This window comes from Tursiops truncatus, chromosome 9, assembly GCF_011762595.2.
Source record: "Tursiops truncatus isolate mTurTru1 chromosome 9, mTurTru1.mat.Y, whole genome shotgun sequence".
Classification (NCBI taxonomy): domain Eukaryota; kingdom Metazoa; phylum Chordata; class Mammalia; order Artiodactyla; family Delphinidae; genus Tursiops; species Tursiops truncatus.
This window is the reverse complement of record NC_047042.1, coordinates 29,410,133-29,433,366: the sequence shown is the minus strand read 5'-3', so window position 1 is coordinate 29,433,366 and position 23,234 is coordinate 29,410,133. Positions and strand designations below refer to the sequence as shown.

Sequence of the window (23,234 nt, the reverse complement as noted above, 5' to 3'; positions counted from 1 at the left end):
CATAACAGAGCTGGGGCACATTTTCCCAACCGTCATTGATAATTTTGTAATTACATTTATAATCAGGAACATCATGCATGTGTTTTGAAAGAAGACTGTAAAATTTTCTCACCACCCACACATGTGATGATAGTCACTAGTAGTAAGGAGGGGTAGAGGTGAGAAGCTATTCTCCTGGAAAGAGCGGCTGTGTGGTGTACCAGATAAAACATCAGGCTGGGAGTATGGTGCCTTGGATAGTTTGCCCTGGTTCTGTCACTGACCAGCTATTCAGGAACAGTTATTTAATTTAATTTATTTTTAAATTTATTTTATTTATTTATTTTTATTTCCACTATAGAATGAATCATCATCGCTCTGTCAGTCACTGGATACAGTCACTTGCCACGCGTTTGCTCCGTACCAACCACGTGTGGGCACTTTGTAGTCCTTGGGACTTCCGTTAGCATTTAATCCTCATCTTACCTGTAGCGTTCATCACCTTCTATTATGATATATGGCAGATCTAGATATGATACCTTTTTAAATAAATCTGGGGTTACGTATGTTGATCACACAGGGCTTGTGAGTTTATTTACAGCTCAGATGAATAAATTCCATTTTTTTATGGTGAACGTATCCTATAGATGAAAGGAACAAGCATTGTTTATTCCGATGGATAGGGTTTCCAAGCTTTCTGGCTATAACATGCTGCATAGTTAAAGGTTATATTCCAGGGAGGTTATATTAAGTTTTTGTAGTTAGCAGATGGGGGACCTTATTTCTTCTCTGCAAGCACTGAAGAAAGGAATATTTTATGATGAGGGTCAGAGACTATATAGATTTAAGTTGAAATAAGACCTTTAACTCACGTAACTAGTTCTCTACCTTTGCTGTTTGTTCAGTGTGCTCTAGTGGTCCAGGGGAAAGAAAGAATCTCCAACCTCTTTTATCCCCCTGAGAAGAATAACAGCTAGCTCAATACTTTGAATTCTTAAGGAACTAAGATTTGCAAGATTCTTTGCGCCTGTGGCATTTCTTAAAATACTATCTTGACCTATAGTTTCTCTTTTAACTTTATCCAAGGTAGAATCAAGTTTTGGGGGGCTTATCATCTTGTTCTACAATAATAAGGAGGTACTATTTTCTTTGTACTTTAAATTTGTACAGTTTCTGCTCCTTGGGATATCAGTTTAGAGAGCAGAACTCGGGGCATTCCACTTCAAATCTGAAGCCAAGAATCCAGACACAATAAGCCTCAGAATGGTGGTCAGAGCTGCCATGTGGGGATATAGTGGGGGCTAAAACCAAAATCACCTCTGCCCTAGGAATTTCTTTCCAGGCACTTATGTCTAAGTGGTAGTAAGTAACATTGGCAATGGAACAGCAGTTTCTTTTTTTTAAATATAAAGGACAAAAAGTATGTGCAAATGTTACTTTTAAAATGAGCTGTGTATCCTAGGGTGCTTGGTTACATTTGCAATTGTTCCGAAGACTTTGGAAAAAAAATAGCAGCCCGTAGCCCACTGAACCTCATCGTGCTGGCTTGCTGCCAGCCTCTCTCCTTCAGACTCTCCCGAATTGTGAGCCAGGGTAGCCAAAAGCTACCGAGCGAGAAATCTCCCATCTCTAAATAGGCACGTTTGTATGTGCTATTTTACTCTCTTCATTATGGCTAAACAAAAAGATATTTGGACCCCGAACATATAGCCTGCATAATTTAAAAGGGAAACAGGGCTTCCCTGGTGGTGCAGTGGTTAAGAATCTGCCTGCCAGTGCAGGGGACACGGGTTCAAGCCCTGGTCCGGGAATATCCCACATGCTGCGGAGCAACTAAGCCTTTGCGCCACAACTACTGAGCCTGTGCTCTAGAGCCCTCGAGCCACAACTACTAAGCCTGTGTGCCACAACTGCTGAAGCCCGTGCGCCTGGAGCCCGAGGTCCGCAACAAGAGAAGCCACTGCAATGAGAAGCCCGTGCACCGCAATTAAGAGTAGCCCCCGCTCGCCGCACCTAGAGAAAGCCCGCGCACAGCAACGAAGAAACAACGCACCCAAAAATAAAATAAATAAATAAATTTATAAAATCCATTTACAAATTCTTTAATAGGGGAACACAGCCAAATTTTTTTATGTTTTATTTTTTTTGCGGTACGCGGGCCTCTCACTGTTGTGGCCTCTCCCGTTGCGGAGCACAGGCTCCGGATGCACAGGCTCAGCGGCCATGGCTCACAGGCCCAGCCGCTCTGCGGCATGTGGGATCTTCCCAGACCGGGGCACAAACCCACGTCCCCTGCATCGGCAGGCGGACTCTCAACCACTGCGCCACCAGGGAAGCCCACAAAGCCAAAATTGATTAAAATTGCACATTTAAAAAATGTCTACAATGCGTTGGTTCACTGATTATGAAACTCTCACAGATAGGTGATTGGTTAGCCTTCATGTGTTCAGCTTGCTTTTTAAAAATGTTTTAATTTTTATTTTATATTGAAGTGTAGTTGATTAACAGTGTTCTGTTTTTTTCAGGTGTACAGCAAAGTGATTCAGATATACATATATATATATCTATTCTTTTTCAGATTCTTTTCCCAATTAGGTTATTACAGAATACCGAATAGAGTTCCTTGCCTCAGCTTGTTTTAATTGCACGAGAACACTTCACTATTTACGAAGCATCTTTGCGATTTTTATTTATAGTTATTTATGGTTTTATAACACTGTGTTAAATTGGGTCAGTTTCTAAATTGCTGGTATGCATGAGAGAAGAGTAAATTTACTCACCTAGGTTTTCTCTTCATTTTCCTTAAACTTCGGAGAGGATTTTGTTTTTGGATAAGTGGGAAATATTTTGGTTCATTGTTTCATGCAATACAACATGTCTTGTGGCTCAGTTGTGTGCAATTTTAGGCTCAATGATTGACGCAGATTTATTGAAAGAAAGATGGCATCATCCCTTCCCTTTGGTTGCCTAGATTCTCTAGAGCAAGGGAGACATGCACATATAAACATGTAGCAAGAATATGTTTTCATGATTTTGATGCAGGCATGCTTTTTGAAAACCATGCTTAAACTGTTTTTGTAGTAATACTTCCAATAGCGGTTACTATGGCAGTACTTCCATAGTGGTTACTGTGACCCAGGCACTATCCTAAATACTTTAATGTATCAACTCATTTAACTTTCACAACAATTCCGTGAAGAAGATACTACTATAACCCCTACTTCACAGATGACAGGAAGTTAAGCAACCTCCTCATTAATCAAATTGTGTCTAGTTTCAGAGTCCTGAACCTTTATCAACTACATAATTCTGCCTCTCGGTAGAAAGATAGATTACTGTAGCCAAGAACATAGTTGTAAATATCTGATTTCTTTGAACAAAGACCTTAAAATTTAGTGCACAAGCAATCCAAACAAACCTATGGGTAGAAGCATTTTAATCAGAACGTTAAGGGAGAACTTCACTTTTAAGTATAATTTTTGAGAGTGTGATAGTTTCCACAGTATCATCTCTTAGTCAAATACTTAACAATATATATAAAAATAGGCCATAATTGAAAGATTGTATAGCCTTTATTTATTTTTTAATTTTTTTCTTTTGCGGTACGCGGGCCTCTCACTGTTGTGGCCTCTCCCGTTGCGGAGCACAGGCTCCGGACGCGCAGGCTCAGCGGCCATGGCTCACGGGCCCAGCCGCTCCGCGGCATGTGGGACCTTCCCGGACCGGGGCACGAACCCGTGTCCCCTGCATCGGTAGGCAGACTCTCAACCACTGCACCACCAGGGAAGCCCTGTATAGCCTTTATTAAAGCAGTATGTAATTTAATGATGTGATAGCTAGAGAAGAATTTTGAATACCCCTTTGAGTTCATTTTGATGAGGTTTGGGTTCTCCAGTAGTGGCTCTCTGGAGCCCAGCCACGAGCCTCTGGGGAATCACTGTCCAGCTCTTTTAGGCGTGGAGACTGCCCTGCAGCTGGTACTGCTCTCTGGAATTAGGAGGAAAAGACTCAACTCTTCCAGTTCTGAAGGTGGTTCTGGAAATTTGGAAGGAAACTCTGTTATCATCTTGCCTGCCGGGGAGGAGATGGATTAAGTGACATTTCAAGATGCCTTCCAGTCATAGGGTCCTATCGGGGGCTGGCTTAAGCGAAAGGTGTGAATGTGGCCTGGACCCAGATTTTCACTCATGATTATCAAGGGATCTGCCAGAGCTGCGTGTGGACACAGGCTAATTTTTCCGCTTTATTGTTGAAATGGCTAATTGTTAACCCTACCTTATTTGCTTTGGGTAACTATGATCACAGATGATTTAGATGCCTTCTCATCAAAAAAGGGACTGGGGGCGGTTGTTTTGCTCTCTTATTTAGGTTCCATAATTTGGGGCTTACTTACATAGTACTGAGTGGTATAAAAGTAGAGTGAGTGGGGAAATATAAAGATGAACATCATTGTAATGTTGGAGAGTTGCACTGCTTCAGAGGATGTTTACTATGATTGTAAGAATGAACATTTGATTAGTTGCTCTTTATTAATGTAGCATAGAATTTAGATCCATTCTCTATCACAAGTTCTATAACATTATATTACTGTTAGAAATAACGGTTTCAGTCGAATGGCAATATTTCTCATTTTTAAACTGTCAGATTAATCTGGATCAGATGAATGAAACAGTCAGTCCTGCACCATGTAGATTGTCCCTCCCAGGTAACTGAGAAACATTGATAAATAAAACATCTTCTCTTTGGGTATTAGACTTCACTCTGAAAGGAAGAAATTATTAGAAAGTCAAACTTATTTGCAACACTTTGGATTCCGGCTATCTAGTTCTTAGAGAGTTAATTCTCATGAACATCAGCGTTAGCTTCTGGTAATACCATTTGTGGTATTTATGCCTTAATGGGCTTACCCACTGAGAGATGTAGCCTTGGGCAAAGGTTGAGATTTATCAGTTGGGCAAAGATTTATCAATTGGGCAAAGGTATAAATTCTTCCTTTTCTCATAAGTTAGTTAACATGTATTTATCTGGTGACACAGTGGGACCCGCTCGGCACTCACGTACAGGCAGCCTGCAAGTGGTGGGGAGTTAACATCCCTTGTAGCAGAACTTTGACCAGTGAGAGAAGGAATGAGTGGATAAATTTTTCTTTCTTCCTGTTTCTGGACTGACTCTTTGGAGATCCAATAGCTTCATATTGCCTCTCTGAAGACATTCTGCAGTCTGAGCAATCAGTTTGTAAGGAAGCCGAGGCCAGCTTGTGATCCACTCTCTTGTGTTTGCCTTCATTTCTTTTCCTGCCTCTCTCCTCTTTCCCTGGGATCGCGCTTCTCAATAAAGCGTTATCACGTACGCATGTTCCTCAAGCTCCTTTTTCTGGGGACTTTGGGGTCATTCTGCTCTGAGAGAGAGAATCGTTTGGTGGAATTACAAGGTCAATCACAATGATAAAATGTGATGAGTGAAGGAGTTGTATACAGGGTCTGGGGGTGCAATGAGGAACACTAAATTCTGGCTGCTGAAGGGTGGATAAGTGAGGGAAGGATTCCCAGAAGGAGGAGGAGCTTCCTGAGTTAAGGCCTGCACAGTGACTAAGGGGTTCACTAGCTGCCTGAAGCAGAGAAGGGCATTCCAGGGGCAGAGAATCCTGCAAGAGGCCAAAGACAACTCTAGGGCCATTTGCTGGAGCACATGGTCTCATGGCAGATGGTGGGAGATATAGCTGGAATGGAGCCAGGTCCTAAATGGTCTCTAATACCCTACTTGAAAGATGAGGTTATGGATTCATGGGAGGTAGAAGCCAGATCATCCTAAGCTGAGGGGAAAATGAGAGACAGTAATGGAGATGGTGAGTTTAGACCCCCCTTTGAGGAAGCATGGCTGGGAAGAAATGGAAAGCAGCTGGAGGAGGACTTGAGGTGTATCACTCAGAGCCCCAGCAGGAAAACTGCTCACACAAAAAGTTCCACTGAATAGCGTTTAATAAAGAAACTTTGTATGGAGGTGTGGACTGATGTGAAAAGAACCAACCACAGAGGCATCAGGAAGCTGGTACCACTCAAAGGCCTGCCAGGGCAACGGGAGGGAGGCAGTGGCGTTAGGGAAGCTCCGTGGCTGTGGAAGGGGGAAGGGAGGGAAATACTTCCCTCTGATCTCTTGCTCGTGCCTCCCCGTGGGCAAAGATAACCAGAATCCAGAGGACAAAGGCGTTTGAGTGATACAGTGAGGGCGGTCAGCCTCTCCGGGCCTAACTCGGGGCAGACGAGGGTGGAGGATGGATTTGAGGAGGGAATGATGAATCATCAGCACACAGGGTCCCTGGAGATTTGTTTGCTTTGAGTAATGGGAGAGATGTGAATAATTTATGTGTTGAGGGGAGAGTCAGAGAGAGGGAGAATAATGAATGGGACCTGTTTGAGGAGAGGTTGAGGCTTCAAGAACAGTCAGAGATACTCGTTTTGTGAAGTGGGAAGGATGCATTGTTCCATGAGACCCGAGGCAAGCAGGTTCAGGAAGTCTGTGCGTGTACAGACACTCACAGACGGAGACAGACAGCTGGGGAAATTCGTGCCAGGAGGGCTTTTCTTTTCTTTTCTTTTTGAGGTCGGATGCAAGGTTATATGTTGAGAGTGAAGGGACTGAGCTTTAGCATATGGCTTGGAAATATGAGTGTTAAATTTAGAATTGTTATGAGGAGAAAAGGAAAGTGAGCTGATTAGGGGAGAAGTACAGAAAGACCGCTGAGCAGGGGTGGGGCTCCAGCTGAGAAGGGAAGTGCTCAGTCCTAAAAGCCAGTAATAAAAGAGGGGAGTACCCATAATACATATTAATAAGTAAATTGCTCACGTTAGGAGCCACAAGAGAGTGAAGACAGTTTTACTTGTGCTATTTTTGACTCTCAGCTCTGCCTTACACGTGCTGTTGGATCTCAGAAATCTTGAGTCTCAGAAAATTCTCAAAATACCCTATTTCTGTAATTCTAAATCACCATTTATTTTAAAAGGCACCAGAGTCTTATTAACTTTTCTGGAGGCTTGGAGAGATCTCCACTGTGTTAAAGGTATAATATTTTTCCCCCAGTCAACAATAGTATAAATATATCTACTTAATTATATATCATTCTTCTCTAATATCGCTGCCAAAGAGTGAGCCCGTGCCTTCACCTGAAATGTCTAGATTCTTGTGAATTACTGCTATCAGAGTCCCTGAGATGGGGTGATGTTTTTCTTTTCTAAACCTGTGCTCAAGATCCTGGTTTGTATTGGCTTGATCTGATGCAACCTCTGTCTTGCCTTCCATGGCATTGATTTCTGCCTAATTTTCCTCTTTTATTATTCTACCCTCTCTCTTGCATTCTCTCCACATTCTGCCTTTTTTTTTTCCTTTTAAAGATTTGTTTATTATTTATGTGTTTTATTTTTGGCTGTGTCGGGTCTTAGTTGCAGCATGCAGGATCTTTGTTGAGGCATGTGGGATCTTCATTGTGGTACATGGGCTTCTCGCTAGTTGTGGCATGCGAGTTGTGGCGCGTGGGCTTAGTTGCCCTACGGCATGTGGGATCTTAGTTCCCTGACCAGGGATCGAACCCGCGTGTCCTGCATTGCAAGATGGATTCTTTACCGCTGGACCACCAGGGAAGTCCCCACGTTCTGGCTTTAATTACCATCAAGACGCTTCTGTTTTGTTGGCTCATGCCCTGGCTCAACTGGGTTTAGGAATCTGCCAATTTATATACTTAGTTAGTTCTTAGGGTGTTACGTAGTTAAGGCTGGACTTAACTATGGGCTCCTGTTTCCTATAGTTTCTGTTTCAAAAAATTTTTGTATTTCTGAATGTAAGTGATCTGAGCCCTGTTTTATAAATATCCTTAAAAGCTTCTTTTTTTCTCCTAGGTTACATTTATGGTTTTGTCATTTGCAATTAAACACTGTCTCTTTGGAGTTCTTCAGAAGTGTTTGGCAGTTAATATCTCAGTGACCGTCCTTCAGGATGCGTGAAGAGGTTCTGTCCTAGCTTTTAAACTTCTGTGGTCTGCTCTTATGGGCCACTTCCGCCTGATTGCATTCCCTCTTGGGCGCGAGGTAGTCTTAGGTACTTACGGTTTCTGTGCCACATCACTGTGTAATTTTTTCTTCAGACCTCGTGAGCAGCAAATAAAGATAAAATCCAACTCCTGGGATACAGACAACTCAACTGAAGTGATAATCACATGAATGGATAGTTGACCTATTGTTCAGTTTGCACAGGCACAGGCTGTGAGTTACATCATTGTGCATAGTTAGTGACAAGTGTCTCTTGTTGTGGATTTCAGAAGTCTTCAAATTTGCATTTTAGAATTGAGGAAATGTGGTACTACCTCCCTCCCATTGTTGCCATGAGGATCAATTCAGAAAATACGTGTGAAACATCTTTGTCAACTGCCATGAGCTAAAGTGGTTCCAGGTCTTATTTTCTAGTGCCTAGTTTAGTGGGTGGCCAGAAATATAATTCAGTTATAGCTTCCTGGCATGTAAACCTAAGTATTGCTGTATCTGTGTATGAAAAATCATCTCATATTTTATAGTGATTTCAGTTAGTTTGCTTATGCTCACTGACCTACCACATAAGGAGAGGAGATACTACAGTTTTATTACAGGTAGACAGGAAAATTGAGGAAAGCCATCTTTACCTATATCTTCTAATTTTTCTACAGTAAATTATTATTACCTGCATAATAAAAACTTGGTAATATTAATGATATATGAATTTTGAAAATAAATGTCTCATGGAAGACAGTTATAGCTTCTTTAAATTCTTGCTTTGCTAATTCTAGTATCTGTGCATTTGGGGTTGTCATATGTTGATTGTCTTTCTCTTGATCATCAGTCAGATTTTCTTGGTTCTTTATATATCAAGTAATTTTGGATTGTATTCTGAACATTTTAAATATTATGTTGTGAGACTCTGGGCCCTTTTTAAAATTTTCTATAGAAATTTTTATTTGTTTGTTTCTTTTAGCAGGCAGCTGACCTGGTTAGGTTCAGATCACAGATCACCTTTTGTGTGTGGTGGTTCCAGTGTCAATTCAGTTTTCAAAGCCTTTGCTATTTTTTTTGGCGGAGGCCGGAGGGGCACAGGGGGAGTTGTCTGCCCCTGGCTTGAGTTAGAGTGGTGGTTTATACTGTAGTTGAGTTCTCTGTGACTTTGCTGTGCCGCTTTAATTATATTCCACACACGCCTAGCTTGAGGGTGAGCCTGGGGGTTGTATGATTGATTCATACACACAACTAGGTCCTCCATTACTCTGGGATTTTTTTTTTTTTTTTTTTTTTTTTTGGCGGTACGCGGGCCTCTCTCCGCTGTGGCCTCTCCCGTTGTAGAGCACAGGCTCTGGACACGCAGGCCCAGCGGCCATGGCTCATGGGCCCAGCCGTTCCGCGGTATGTGGGATCCTGCCGGACCGGGTCACGGTCCCGTGTCCCCTGCATCGGCAGGCGGACTCTCAACCACTGCGCCACCAGGGAAGCCCACTCTGGGATATTTTCTGAGGGACTCCTTTCTGTATTTCGTCTGGGTAGAAAGATGGATTACTGTGTAGTTTTAGCCCACTGCTTCTCTTCATTTCATTTGACTGGGGCAAAGTGTCAAGAGAAAGAAGGGAGAAAAAGGATAACAAAGGTAACCCCTCCCCTGCCACCGTCAACTCTTTGCACAGCAGGAGTTCCTTGTTCCAGTTCCTTTATCCAGAGAGACAGGTTTCCTCTTGGGGTATTAGGTACCTGTGTCACTGTGGTAGCATCAGTGTAGTTATGTAAGTGGTGCTGGCCTTGGGGCAAGGCTGAGAGAGGAAAAAAGGGGAAAAAAAGCACATTCCGCCTCCCCGACACCACCCTGCCCTTATCTAGCTAACAGGGATCCGTTTTCTTGGTCTTCTGGCCAGTTGATGAGATTTTATAATCCACATCTACTAAACAGTTCTCTGATTGGGCCCACTTTTAGCTCAAAGCCAAGAGATAAAGGAAGAAAAGGAACCAGCAAACTCACTACCATTGTACTAGTTGTTATTCAAGTTTTGACATTCTTCCCCAGATCGCTTGCTATTATTAATTTTGCAGAGTCTGGCTTTTTGCATTTTGTGCAGAGTGGGAAAAAGAAGCTGTAGTAGGTGTTCTCCATCCTGGCCAGCACCCATGAATAGTTTATTAAAACTGCCCAGGTAACATGTCCATAGCAGGGCCTGGCCAGGGCTCGGAGTCCTGGGATTGGCTACCCAATCAGAGCTGCCTAGAATCTTAGAAGAGGTCCTCAAAGGGTAATGAGGGCATGAGTCACGCTGCTACTTGAAGAAATGGGAAAAGGATGCTAGCCGGACAGAACAATGGGCATCTGCTCTTTTGGATTAAAGAGAAAATCTTTTAACGGATTTTTTTTTTTTGATGTGGACCATTTTTAAAGCCTTTATTGAATTTGTTACAGTATTCCTTCTCTTTTATGTTTTGGTGTTTTGGCCACAAGGCATGTGGGATCTTAGCTCCCTGACCGGGGATCGAACCCGCAGCCCCTGCATTGGAAGGTGAAATCTTAACCACTGGACCACCAGGGAAGTCTCTAACAGATTTTTAAAGTTTACTTTCTGGGAATGTAGTTATGACAATAGGTATTAGGATTATACTATATTTTTTTAAAAATTCCTTTAATTTGAGAGATTCTTATAGGGTCAGTTGAGTGCAAAAGAAATAACTAGCTTATTTTTATTTAGCTCACACAATTTGCAAGCAAAAACATGATTTGGATGTCAAAATTCTCATAGCCTCTTATCACCTATGCTATTTCTGTAGACTCTTTACAAGTAAAGCTCAATTTCAAGTGGCAGCACTGACAAGAATTAGCTTTTGATTTTAAACTGTATTTTATAAATCTTTGAACTCTGCCAGTGGCTTAGCTGAATTCATATGTGGAGTTTTCCCTTTCCTGAGCCAAACTGTGAAATCAGCAAACTGTGTTGTCAGAGTCCCTTCACCGTCTTGTTCTCTTTTCTCCCATCCAACGCTTGCCACGTTTCCTTATCCACTTTGTACCCACTTTGAATCCTTGTATCTGCCTGTTTGTACAGTACTTAGCTCTGGGTCTTCTTTTCCATGCTGCCTTCTACAGAACTTATAACCTATGTCTCGTGACCTTTGCCCTTAAAGCCTTGCTAGTGATTGACACCCATCAGAGAGACTAATCTAGACTGAGCAACTAGTGAATGATAATGGAATAATCCTTTAATAGTATACTTTGGAATTTTGCATGTCCCATCCGGTACCTATTTTAAAGTCAGGAGAAACAGGAACTTTTTTTTTTTATGTCTTGGAAAAGCAACTACCCGAACTTTAGGGGAAGTAGTACATTTTTAACTGTAGAAAAATTTAAAAATACAGAATCATAAAAGGGAAAATAAAAATCACTCTGTTCCAGGCTTCCCTGATGGCACAGTGGTTAAGAATCCACCTGCCAATTCAGGGGACACAGGTTCGAGCCCTGGATCGGGAAGATCCCACGTGCCGTGGAGCAACTAAGCCCATGCGCCACAACTACTGAGCCTGCGCTCTAGAGCTGTGAGCCACAACTACTGAGCCCACGTGCCACAACTACTGAAGCCCGCATGCCTAGAGCCCATGCTCCACAACAAGAGAAGCCACCGCAATGAGAAGCCTGCGCACCGCAACGAATAGTAGCCCCCGCTTGCCACAGCTAGAGAAAAGCCTTCGTGCAGCAACAAAGACCCAATGCAGCCAAAAATAATAAATAAATAAATTTATTTTTAAAAAATCACTATGTTCCTAAACAAGGTGCTACTGTATAGCACAGGGAACTATATGAAATATCCTGTAATAAGCCATAATGGAAAAGAATATGAAAAAGAATATATATATATGTATAACTGAATCACTTGCTATACACCAGAAACTAACACAACATTGTAAATCAACTATACTTCAATTAAAAAAAAATCACTATGTTCTACACTCAGTTCACTGCTGTCAATCTTTTGGTATACATACCTACACTCATTTTTCCATGTGTTATTATTGTACATAGCCCCACCCATAAGTTCAGACATACTGTCTTATATAACCTTTATATTATACTTAAATATGTTATAATGTTGTCATTAAATATGGCAGTGGCATTATCATTTTAGAATGGACTATATAAAATCCTGTCATGAGTGCACAATAATTAACCAGTCCCTTATATGGTGCACATTTAGAGTGTTTTCAAGTTTTTACTGTTTTAAATAATGCTATGATGCAACCTATTATGGTTTCCTTGGGTTATGTGCTCAGAAGTGGAAGTGGAATTGATGTGTCATGGGTTACGTTTAATACATTTCTGAAACTTTTTTTTTTTTTTTTTGCGGTTCACGGGCCTCTCACCGTTGTGACCTCTCGCGCTGTGGAGCACAGGCTCCGGACGCGCAGGCTCAGTGGCCATGGCTCACAGGCCCAGCCGCTCCGCAGTGTGTGGGATCTTCCCGGACCGGGGCTCGAACCCGCGTCTCCTTCATCAGCAGGCGGACTCTCAACCACTGTGCCACCAGGGAAGCCCTTTCTGAAACTTTCGAACCAGTTTCTCTTGGTGCTTGTTAAATAGTAAGTAGTTGCTCACATTTTGCAGAAGCAAAAAGCAACCTTTTCAGTTTCAGCCTGATTAGAAAAAATTTGGATTTTTATATTATATACAGATAAGCTCACAACCATATGTTATTAGACATAAAAATCAATTTCCAGGATTTGTTTTTTTTTCCCTTTTGGAATATTGGACTTTTATATACCATTTTACAGTTTTATTTGGGTGAGACCAAAAAAAAAAAAAAGTGAAAGAGGAAAAAAGAAAAAAATTACCTCTACCCAAGAACTCTTCAAGAAGTAGACCGATTTTCCTTCCCTCCCTGAAAATTCTGTCTTACAGTGGTAGATACCTTTCCTGCTGGTCTTACCTTTGGATCTAGTTATATAAGAGAAATCAGGACCACCTTCAGACTAGGCAGGAGGGCCCCCCACCTTGGTCTCTGGGGCAGAGGGCCCCCCTCTTGTCTTCCTCTGGCTGTGTCCCTCCTCCTGCCTGGTAATCTATGTGCCAGGGAGATGTGCCCACCTAGATGTCATGTTTCCTTCTTCCCCCGCCCTTTTATACCATACTCTGGCCTACATGACTTTGGAATTAGATGCTTAAAAGGCCCAGGTCCGCTTCCAGGGCATTTAAAGACTTTTCTGAGGTCCATCCTCCTGACTGTAGACTGTGTTGTTGTGCGAGGGGCACTGACAGAGCTTGGATGTGCTGGCTGGGGTCACTGCTTATACGTGAGGAGGCTGTTCAAGGTGGGTGAGTATAGAACATGAAGGGGCACCACCTCAATGTATACTGTTGCCCTTAGTCCTGCAAAGCTTAGTCGTGGGCTTGAAGGAGAACCTGCTCCACGGTGCTTTGTGATTACAGAGATTTCTTTATGCTGTGACAGGATCTGGGCAGAGAGAGCCTTCCAGGCTGAGCATAAGTCATGTCTAGGACCTGGAGGGAAGGGAGAATATAGCGTATTTGATTCCATTGTTTCAATGTTTCATACATGCAGAAGGTTGAGAAATGAAACTTGGGGAAGCAGAGAGAAAATGAATGAAGAAAGGCCTTTCATGGACTTTGTCCTTAGGCTAATTTGAAGCTGTTGCAGGGTTTTGAGCAGGGATGACATAATGAGAACTGGCTGCAGTGTTGTGGATGTGCACAGGAGCAGAAGCAGGATGCCAGTTAGGTTGTTGGTAGTCATTCAGGCCGCAGAAGATGGTGATTGAAATAGGGCAGTGGCCATGAGGATGGAGGTAGGATACTTGCCTGCTATGTAGGACTATGCTTTGGACCAATTCAAGTAGGATAATGTTATGAAAATTATTCTGGAAAGCTTACAGGGGTCTGCAAATGTTGTTAGTGTTTTTATTAGTAACGATAATGATATTGTAGATAAAGGTTATGTTCCAGCAAATCTCATTTCTAGGGTAAGCAGATGTGAAAATTAGCTGAAATGAGAGGGGTAAGGGTCCTCATGTGAGGTGTAACATCCGCCGAGGGCACCTTTGGGGGAGCAGGGAGGTGGCTGCTAGTTTGGGGGAGGTGATTCAGTTGGAAGGACAGTGGTGCTGGGCTGGGGTTTCAGCGTGGATATATGTTTAACTCTTTTTTAGATTCTGGTCTCATGTAGGTCATTCCAGAGTATTGAGTCGAGTTCCTGTGCTATACAGTAGGTTCTTATTAGTTATGTATTTTATGTATAGTGGTGTGTACATGTCAATCCCAATCTCCCAGTTTATCCCTCCCCCTCTTTCCCTCTTGGTAATCATAAGTTTGTTTTCTATATCTGTGACTCTATTTCTGTTTTGTAAATAGGTTCATTTGTACCACCTTTTAGATTCCACGTATAAGCAATATCATATGATATTTGTCTTCCTCTGTATGACTTCACTCAGTATGACAATCTCTAGGTCCATCCATGTTGCTGCAAGTGGCATTATTTTGTTCTTTTTTTATGGCTGAGTAATATTCCATTGTATATATGTACCACATCTTCTTTATCCATTCCTCCATCGATGGACATTTAGATTGCTTCCATGTCCTTAAAAAACTAAAAATAAAACTACCATATGCTCCAGGAATCCCACTGCTGGGCTTATATCCGGAGAAAACCGTAATTCGAAAAGATACATGTACACCAGTGTTCACTGCAGCACTATTTATTTACAATAGCCAGGACGTGGAAGAAACCTAAATGTCCATCGACCTGGGCACTTCTATTCCTCCGAAAACGTAAGCCCCACGAGAGCAGGGACTTGGCTGCTTGATTTCCTGTGGTATCCCCAGCATCTACACAGTGGCATGGGGAACATGTGCCAGGAATGTGTATCGCAGGACAAAATGAATTGAGTACTTATAAGGCCTTGTTTACAGAGACAGACATAGAACTCAGGTTTGAAACATGAATGTTTTCAAAATAATTTCTTAAAAGCAATCGTGTCTGCAAATGCAGAGAAGAGAATGTGTCATAAATAGATGTGATACATATTGCTTTACTTAGCCTTAGGTTCCCATGGTAACTAACTTCATGTTCCATTTATAAAAGAAAAATTAGAATATAAATGTTTCTGCACACTGCTGTGTGCTCGTGTACTTGATAATGTAGTCTAAGAAAGTTTTTATTATGTCTCATGTGTATCTGCACTGAGTATTCTCCTGTTTCTGACCTTCCCACGTAGTAGGATGTGTGCCCTTATCCATTGGAATAGGAGTTGGAATATTTGTGCCGAGCACTACAGTTTCACGTTCTCCCTTCTTCCTTCCTGCTGTCTCGCTCTCTCAAATAAGGGTGCCACACACTGTGCTGAGCACTTAAATTTGAGGGCATTGCTCCCAGAGGAGTTGCAGTCTCATCAAATACAGTGTTGACAAATGCTCTTGTCAACATTTCACATAAAAATACTCAAAGAGAAGGAGCCTTATATGAAGAAAAATGAATTCTGTTTGCTTTTTTTGGTCCCTTCCCTCTGTGTATGTTCTCTTAGGTATCAGCACTATTTCTTCTTCTTCTACCTCTACTGCTTTTGACTCTGTAACCTCGAATTTGTGCTCATCTATTGGATCATTATAATTAACTGTGGTCAACTCTTAATTGACTGCAGAGGATAGGCAGGGAGCATCAGGGAACTGATTTTCTCGTGAAGGGTCACTGATGTGAACACATCTCATCCTACTGAAGACCAGGCAGCTTTGTTGGTTTGTTTGTTCTTTCATTAGTTCACTCACCTATCTATCCTTCCATCTTAGGCTAATGTATTTCACTGCATATCTTCAGGCATACTATCTTCAGGCTTGGCCTCACCGTTTATCACACCCTATTAAACTAGCTAGTAATGAGGGAGCTGGTATGCACTAGAGTAGTTATAAACCCCACCTGTTTTTCAGGGCGTTCGCCTCAAAGCCTTTTCAGGTGGTTCGAGATTACAGAGATTTCCTCTGACTCTGAAATCATGATATGATGAGATCACATCATACACATTTTACCGTTTTTCTAGAAAAATGGTCCCTAAAATGCAAGCCATTTGATTGCTAAGAAATGGGTATCTGATTGATAAGGGCTTAAGGAAAAATTGGCTGTGACGAGTTTACTGAGAAGTGGTACACATTTTACTTCACGGTAGAGTTGAGGGATTTTTGTGGCTAAGTTTCACCAGATAGTTTTTACGTGCACACTGTCTTGTGATGCCACCGTTCCACTTTGGTTCCGCAGTCTTGATGCTTTCTTATAAAATTATGTAGGGTGTGTGTGTGTCCGTGTCTGTCCTGTCTGCTCCAACAAAATCATAAGCTTATTGAGTTCAGGGACTATATGCTAGATTTATTTTAAATCTGTCCCATAGCATTTAAGCCATAGTACTTATTTAATAACTAAGTGTCATGAAGTAAAGAATGATATATATTAATGTTAATATATAAAAATGATATATATTGATACACAGGTGTAAATCATGACAGATGATATATGTGAATGTCAATATGTAAAATATATGTGTATTGTCGAGATAATATCAAGACATATATATACATATATGCATATTATTTTTATATGTGAGATTTATTTGAAACATTGTCTAATCTATGTGTAGTTAAACTATAGCAACTGTCATCATAATTGGGAGATGATACCCCAGGTTTTCCTTGAGCACTGTGAGGCTTTTAATAAAATGACTTTTGTGTTAGGGGGTGTCAGAGAAAACCAGAGCTGGTCAGTAGTTAAAATGGTAAAAACAGATTTTATTCAGGAACTATTGCAGTAGGGGAATATTACTCAGCCATAAAAATTGAAATTGAACTGGGCTCAATTTCAAATATAGCATGAGCAAGTGGGGATTTATAGTCAAGGAGCAGGGTGAGGGTCGGTGGATGAAAATTACTAAGAGGAAACATCAGGGGTGAGGGGGGATTCTAGCTAAACCGAGTTGACAGGATTCTTGATAAAACTGGGTGACGCAGAGATGAACACACAAGCCTAGAGGTCAAGGCTTCATTGGGAAGAGAGTTCAGAGGAGCCTGACTAAAGATGGGTCAAGGAGAAAGTCTTTTGTAGGGGGTCCTGTGGGCATCTAATATTTATCTGGGTGTATCCCGACATTTTCTGTTTAGGTGTAAGATAACACGGTTTGAGAGTTTGTGGCTATACTTGAGTTGTGAGTGAGTGAGTGAGTGAGTGAGTGAGTGTGTGTGTGTGTGTGTGTGTGTGTGTGTATGATCATGATTTATATTGAGGGTAATCTTCCCTTAAGTGTTTGCTGATGTCTACTGGAAAGAAAAAAAAAGAACCAGAGCGTGAGAGTTGTGACTTAAGTTTTGTTTGAGGCAAAATGAGGACTATAGCCTGGGAGACAGCCTCTCAGAGAGCTCTGAGGAACTGCTCCAAAGAGGTAAGAGGAGAGGGCAATGTGTATGTGATTTTGATGAAGGGGCAGCGTCCAGTCAGGCACACATTTTGGCAGAAGGTTGCTGCCGGTCCCGAGGAGAGGATATCTCCGTTAGTGATTTTAGTGCTTTTCCAGATAAGAGAAGATGGAAGAAATTGGGCCCATAAAATCTTCTTCTGAAAATGTCTAACTATCTGAAGGCCTCTTCTGCCAGTTTTTTGCCAGAGCACAGAAAGCCTCGTTCCTGATCTCCACCCTGCGCGCCTTTCAAGGTGTCTTGAAGGTCAGCGAAGGCAGTGGCTGGTGACTCTGTTCTTGCAGATAGTGAGCCACAATTTTTTTTTTTTTTTACATCTTTATTGGAGTATAATTGCTTTACAATGGTGTGTTAGTTTCTGCTTTATAACAAAGTGAATCAGTTATACATATGTTCCCATATCTTTTCCCTCTTGCGTCTCCCTCCCTCCCACCCTCCCCATCCCACCCCTCCAGGCGGTCACAAATGACAGAGCTGATCTCCCTGTGCTATGCGGCTGCCTCCCACCAGCCACCTACTCTATGTTTGGTAGTGTATATATGTCTATGCCTCTCTCTTGCTCTGTCACAGCTTACCCTTCCCCCTCCGCATATCCTCAAGTCCATTCCCTAGTAGGTCTGTGTCTTTATTCCTGTCTTACCCCTAGGTTCTTCATGACATTTTTTTTTCTTAAATTCCATCTATTTGTGTTAGCATACAGTATTTGTCTTTCTCTTTCTGACTTACTTCACTCTGTATGACCTGAGCCACAAGTTTTCATCCACACTGATCAGGTGTATTTCTTTTTGGCTCTTTCTTTCCTTGGTTCCCACATGTTTACAATGGAAGGTTTTCAGGGAATCCCATCATTTTGTTATTTGGGGCAGTGTTTTCCTTCCCCAGTGTTTTGTGATTTGTAGACATGTCTAAATAACTGACATCTCCTGAGTCGGGTCAGGCCAAGCCCTTCCTCCGGTTTATAATTTGGAGACTGTGGCTTGTCAGCGGATGTTCTGTTGTTTAGAGTGTGCTCTGACTCACATCATTAGGTTTGGTGATAAAATGTCAGGAGCCCTGTAGTGTTGGAAAAATTGTCAGGAATCTCCCCTCTTGTCAGGAAAAATGGTGAAACACGTTGAAATAGGCAGAAAAGATGACTGGCTGTCCTGTTTAGAGCACCTTGCTGAATGATCAGTTTTTGTAGGGGCCTGCATCTTTCTCTGTCTTTGAACTATTTTACAACACTGTGAGCTGTAGGAAATTGATAGTCATACAAATGATTCTTGTCCATAGAAATGAAAATGGATTTTATACTTTGGAATGCAATTGATTGTTGCCGTCAGGATATTTCCCAGTTCTGCATCTCTTAGTTAATTCATTTCACTTTCCTGATTGCCTGTTTATGTGTATTCTTTGAATTCTCCTTTGAACTGATGGCTAACTTCCAGATTGACTTGTTAGTTAATGACTTCAATAAAATCTTTGACATGTATTAATGTTATATTTGTGTTAGAAACTTTTTACCTTTTCTTTTTCATTGCTCTTTGACATCCAGAAAATTCCCATTTCCAAGGGATCAGTTTAGCTCAATGTTTTCTTGGGTCTGTGGCCAGAGTTATGGGGTGTTATCTATAAATATGAAAGTGTATGTGCTATAGTTCTCTTTATTCAGTACCTTGAATACCATTCAGAACATTTTAGGGGCATATATTGTATCTTTAGTGATTTTACTGCGTCACACTATTTCTTAAATCTCTGCTATGGGTTTAAGGGTTGACTTCAGAAATAGATGGAAAAAAATGGTTACTGGCCCAGATGAAATAGCCTATTAAATAATTAAAAAAATAAAACCCGTCTGGCAGGGGCTACAGTCTAAATTCCTGACCCAAGTGATGCCCTCTGCATGAAGTACGTTTGCATTTCAGTGTTTTTAAATTATAAATAAACACATTATAGCTTCCTGCTGGGGTCCTAAGAATTTTGTAACTTAATAGCTCTGGCTCTTTAGATTTCAAGCGTATTCTGGAGGAGGCAGGTAGAATAAAGAACCATAGGAAAATTAATTGGCATATGACATCTACCACTGCAGCCAGAGAACACAACATTCTTTTTCCATGTACTTACTGCTGTTGTCATCTCATAACTGGCAACCTGAACAACACAGAGGCAGTGGTGGCGGAGAGTTTTCTTGAGCTTACCTATTTTATTCAGAGGCCTTTCTTCATTTGAAATTCATGCCAGAATTCTCAGCATCATTATTTTGCAAGGATGATAACAAATCACCTGAATTTTACATACGGGGACCAGGATCTCAGTGGGATATGGAAATAGGGAAGTCTTCTTTTTTTTTTTTTTGCGCTACGCGGGCCTCTCACTGCTGTGGCCTCTCCAGTTGCAGAGCACAGGCTCCGGACGCGCAGGCTCAGCGGCCATGGCTCACGGGCCCAGCCGCTCCTGCGGCATGTGGGATCTTCCCGGACCGGGACACGAACCCGTGTCCCCTGCATCGGCAGGCGGTCTCTCAACCACTGCGCCACCAGGGAAGCCCAGGAAAGTCTTCTTAATGCAGATAACTGGGAACAAGAGGAACAAGAAAACCATCATGCAACTGCATGCCTGGCCTAGGCTCTTCTGCACTAGGAGATCGTGGTAGGCCAAATACTATCCCACCCCCCACCCCCCACCCCCCGCAAAAGATACCTGTGTCGTAATCCCTGGAACCCGTGAGTATGACCAAAAAAAGGCTTTGAAGATGTGAAGAAGAATCTTGAGGTGAGGGGTTTTCTGGATGGGTCCTAAATACAGTCACAAGGGGGGAGGAGAAAGAAGGCAGTGTGACCACAGAGGCAGAGAACGGCAGCAGCCACCAGAAACTGGAAGAGGCATGGAGTGGATTCTCCCCAGAGCTCCTGGAGGGAGCGCAGCTTGGTTGACGTCTTGATTTTGGCCCAGTGATAAAGATTTTGAACTTTTTGCCTCCAGCACGGTGAAAGGATGAAGTTCTGTTGTCTTAAGTGGCTACGTGTGTGGTAATTCGTTGCAGCATCCATAGAAAACTAATACAGAAAGAGGGGAATCAAATGGTTTCCGCTTACCTGTGCACTCTCGTATTCTGTTTGAACGTGAAACATCCTTATGATTTACTGTTAGACTTCTGTAACCGTCAGGATTTTATATTTAAAACTTTGACCACTCCTTCTCTTTTAAAACAGTAACCTTCTACTTTAAGCACAATGGCGTTGTATAAACTGAAGACACCGGTCAGTAAACAAAAGGCTTGACTTCTGCTCTCAGCTATGCTGCTTACTAGCTGGGTATCTCTGAGTAAATCGCTTATCCGTTCTGAGTATCATTTGAACAATGGGAATCATATTACCTGTTTTTCCTAATCCACATGAATTATTATGAGTATTTAATGATATAAATACATGTGGAAAATAATGCTCAACTATTAATTATGCTCCCTCAACCTATAGCAAAGTCATCATGAGCAATTTGGGCCATAAATCACTGAACCCATGAAACATTTTTCTCCCTTAGATTAGATGCTAGAAGTCGAATTTGGGGTTCCAGTTTTTGAACAAGTTCAAGATCTGGGTACATATTGACTGTTTCTCTCCAGAAAGCCTGCCCACTTTATCCTCTCATTGGAAGCACACAAGTGCTCATTTTACTGCACTGTTACCTCAGGGAGTTTTAAAAAATATATATTTTAAATGTCGTGGCAACTTGATGAAAATCATTGTTTGTATTTCTTTGGCAAGGTTCAACTTTTTTTTATATTCTTCTTGGCCATTTGTATTGTTCTTTAATGAATCGCTTGTGTTCTTTGACCATTCTTCCAACAGTTATTTGTCCTCCTTACCGATCTTTAGAAACCCAGTATTCTTTTTATTTCACATTTTTAATTTTTAAGATTGTGGTGAAATATACGCAACATCAAATTTAGCATCTTAATCATTTTAAGTGTCCCGTTCAGTGGCACTGAGTACATTCATATTGTTGTACAGCCATCACCACCCTTCACTTCCAGAACTCGGAAACCCAGCATTCTTAAGTTAGTTAACCTTTGCTGTGTGTTTCTTCGCCAGTTTGTTTTGTTGTTTACCTTTTACTTTTGCTTATGATGACTTTTGGTGTACAGTGTTTAACATTTGTATCTTGTCAAATTTAGTGACCTTTGTTATGTTTTCCTCCCTCCCTCCCTCTCCTCTTTTCTTACTTCCCTTCCTCCCTTTTCCCCCTCCTTCCTCCCATCTTTCCCTCTGAAAAGCCTTTCCCATTTGGCAGATTTTATTGATTTTTTTTTTTTACATACGTAGGTTTGCCCTCAGTTGGCAGTAAAACATATTTGAAATCTAGACTCTTGTCAAATAACTTAATCTTAAATCGTCTGTTACCAAACTTTGTAAAAAAAAAAATTTGACAGGACAAAATACTCTTCAGAGATGATTGCCTGAAGTATACACTGAATCTTAATTCTGGGGAGAGTCCTAATGCAGCATAAGGCCTTTGCTTCCAGCCCGGTAATTACACCTTCTCTAACGCTCAGTCCCTTCTCATATATCATGAGTGTGTGCAGAAGTTGAAGCAGGGGAAACAGAGACTCAGGTTGTTTGCGCCTTATCCTGTTACCGCTACTAGCTCCTTCCTCTATATCATCCTCGGTACCCACATTGCCCTTAAGAAGGATAATCATTCTACCACTAATAAGTGCTAACCCAGTGTAGCTTAACATGCCTAACATTTTACAGACATTATCTCAATTAACTGCCACAAGAGCCATACAAGATAGGAAATACTATTATTGTAATTTTACCAATGAAAAACATGGTTGCTTTGAGAGGCGAAGTGGCTTGTCCAGTATAGCACATTGATTGTATGTGGAAGAATGAGATGTCAGTTCAAACTCAGACCTGATTCCAGAACCAACCTTTTTTTTTTTTTTTTTTTTTAGGTACACGGGCCTCTCACTGTTGTGGCCTCTCCCGTTGCGGAGCAACAGGCTCCGGACGCGCAGGCTCAGCGGCCATGGCTCACGGGCCCAGCCGCTCCGCGGCACGTGGGATCCTCCCGGACGGGGTCACGAACCCGTGTCCCCTGCATCGGCAGGCAGAGTCTCAACCACTGCGCCACCAGGGAAGCCCCAGAACCAGCCTTTTAACTGGTATTCTTTCCGTGTATACACACACACACACACACACATCACATACACACACACACACATCACATACACACACACATATAACATATATACACACAAACTTCCCCACCTGGTTTCCTGATGCTTATGTGGCAATATTTCCATTCACTCCTGTCATTGATACAGTAAAGGAGGCAAACAGAGTAGATTAAGCAGACTAGCAACTTCTAAGATACTGAACTGAAATATTTTGGAGTAGATTTATAACTTCTCTCATTCTTGAAACGTCTAATGACATTTTGTCCTCGTTCCTCTCAGCTCAAGCATCTCACGGGTGTAATGTGCTCTGAGCAGGGGAGGTCAAGTGAAGATAGAGGCCAGAGACAAGTGCGTTGGTCTTATTTGGCGATTGTAGTAAATGGTCTGCGTTACAGTCTGTGATTGAAGGCAGCTTGCTGTGGTGGGGGAGATTGAGCCTGGGAGAGCTGCTTTAAAAACTGGTAGTCTTTTAGTTAGTATTTGGATGATTAATCATTCTACTTTCTGTTAAATTTTAAACAGAGTGAGAAATTAGGTCAATGGGAACAGTTCTCCTATTTCTTTCTTTGAAAAATTTGGGACAGTGACAGCCTTC

General features: G+C 41.8%; 1 protein-coding gene across 4 annotated transcripts in view; it reads left to right on the top strand.

Annotated features, from left to right (window-relative positions):
* The window catches only part of ELAPOR2 (endosome-lysosome associated apoptosis and autophagy regulator family member 2), a 193,662-nt gene that overhangs the window by 79,537 nt on the left and 90,891 nt on the right, over positions 1 to 23,234 (top strand). The window lies entirely within an intron of this gene.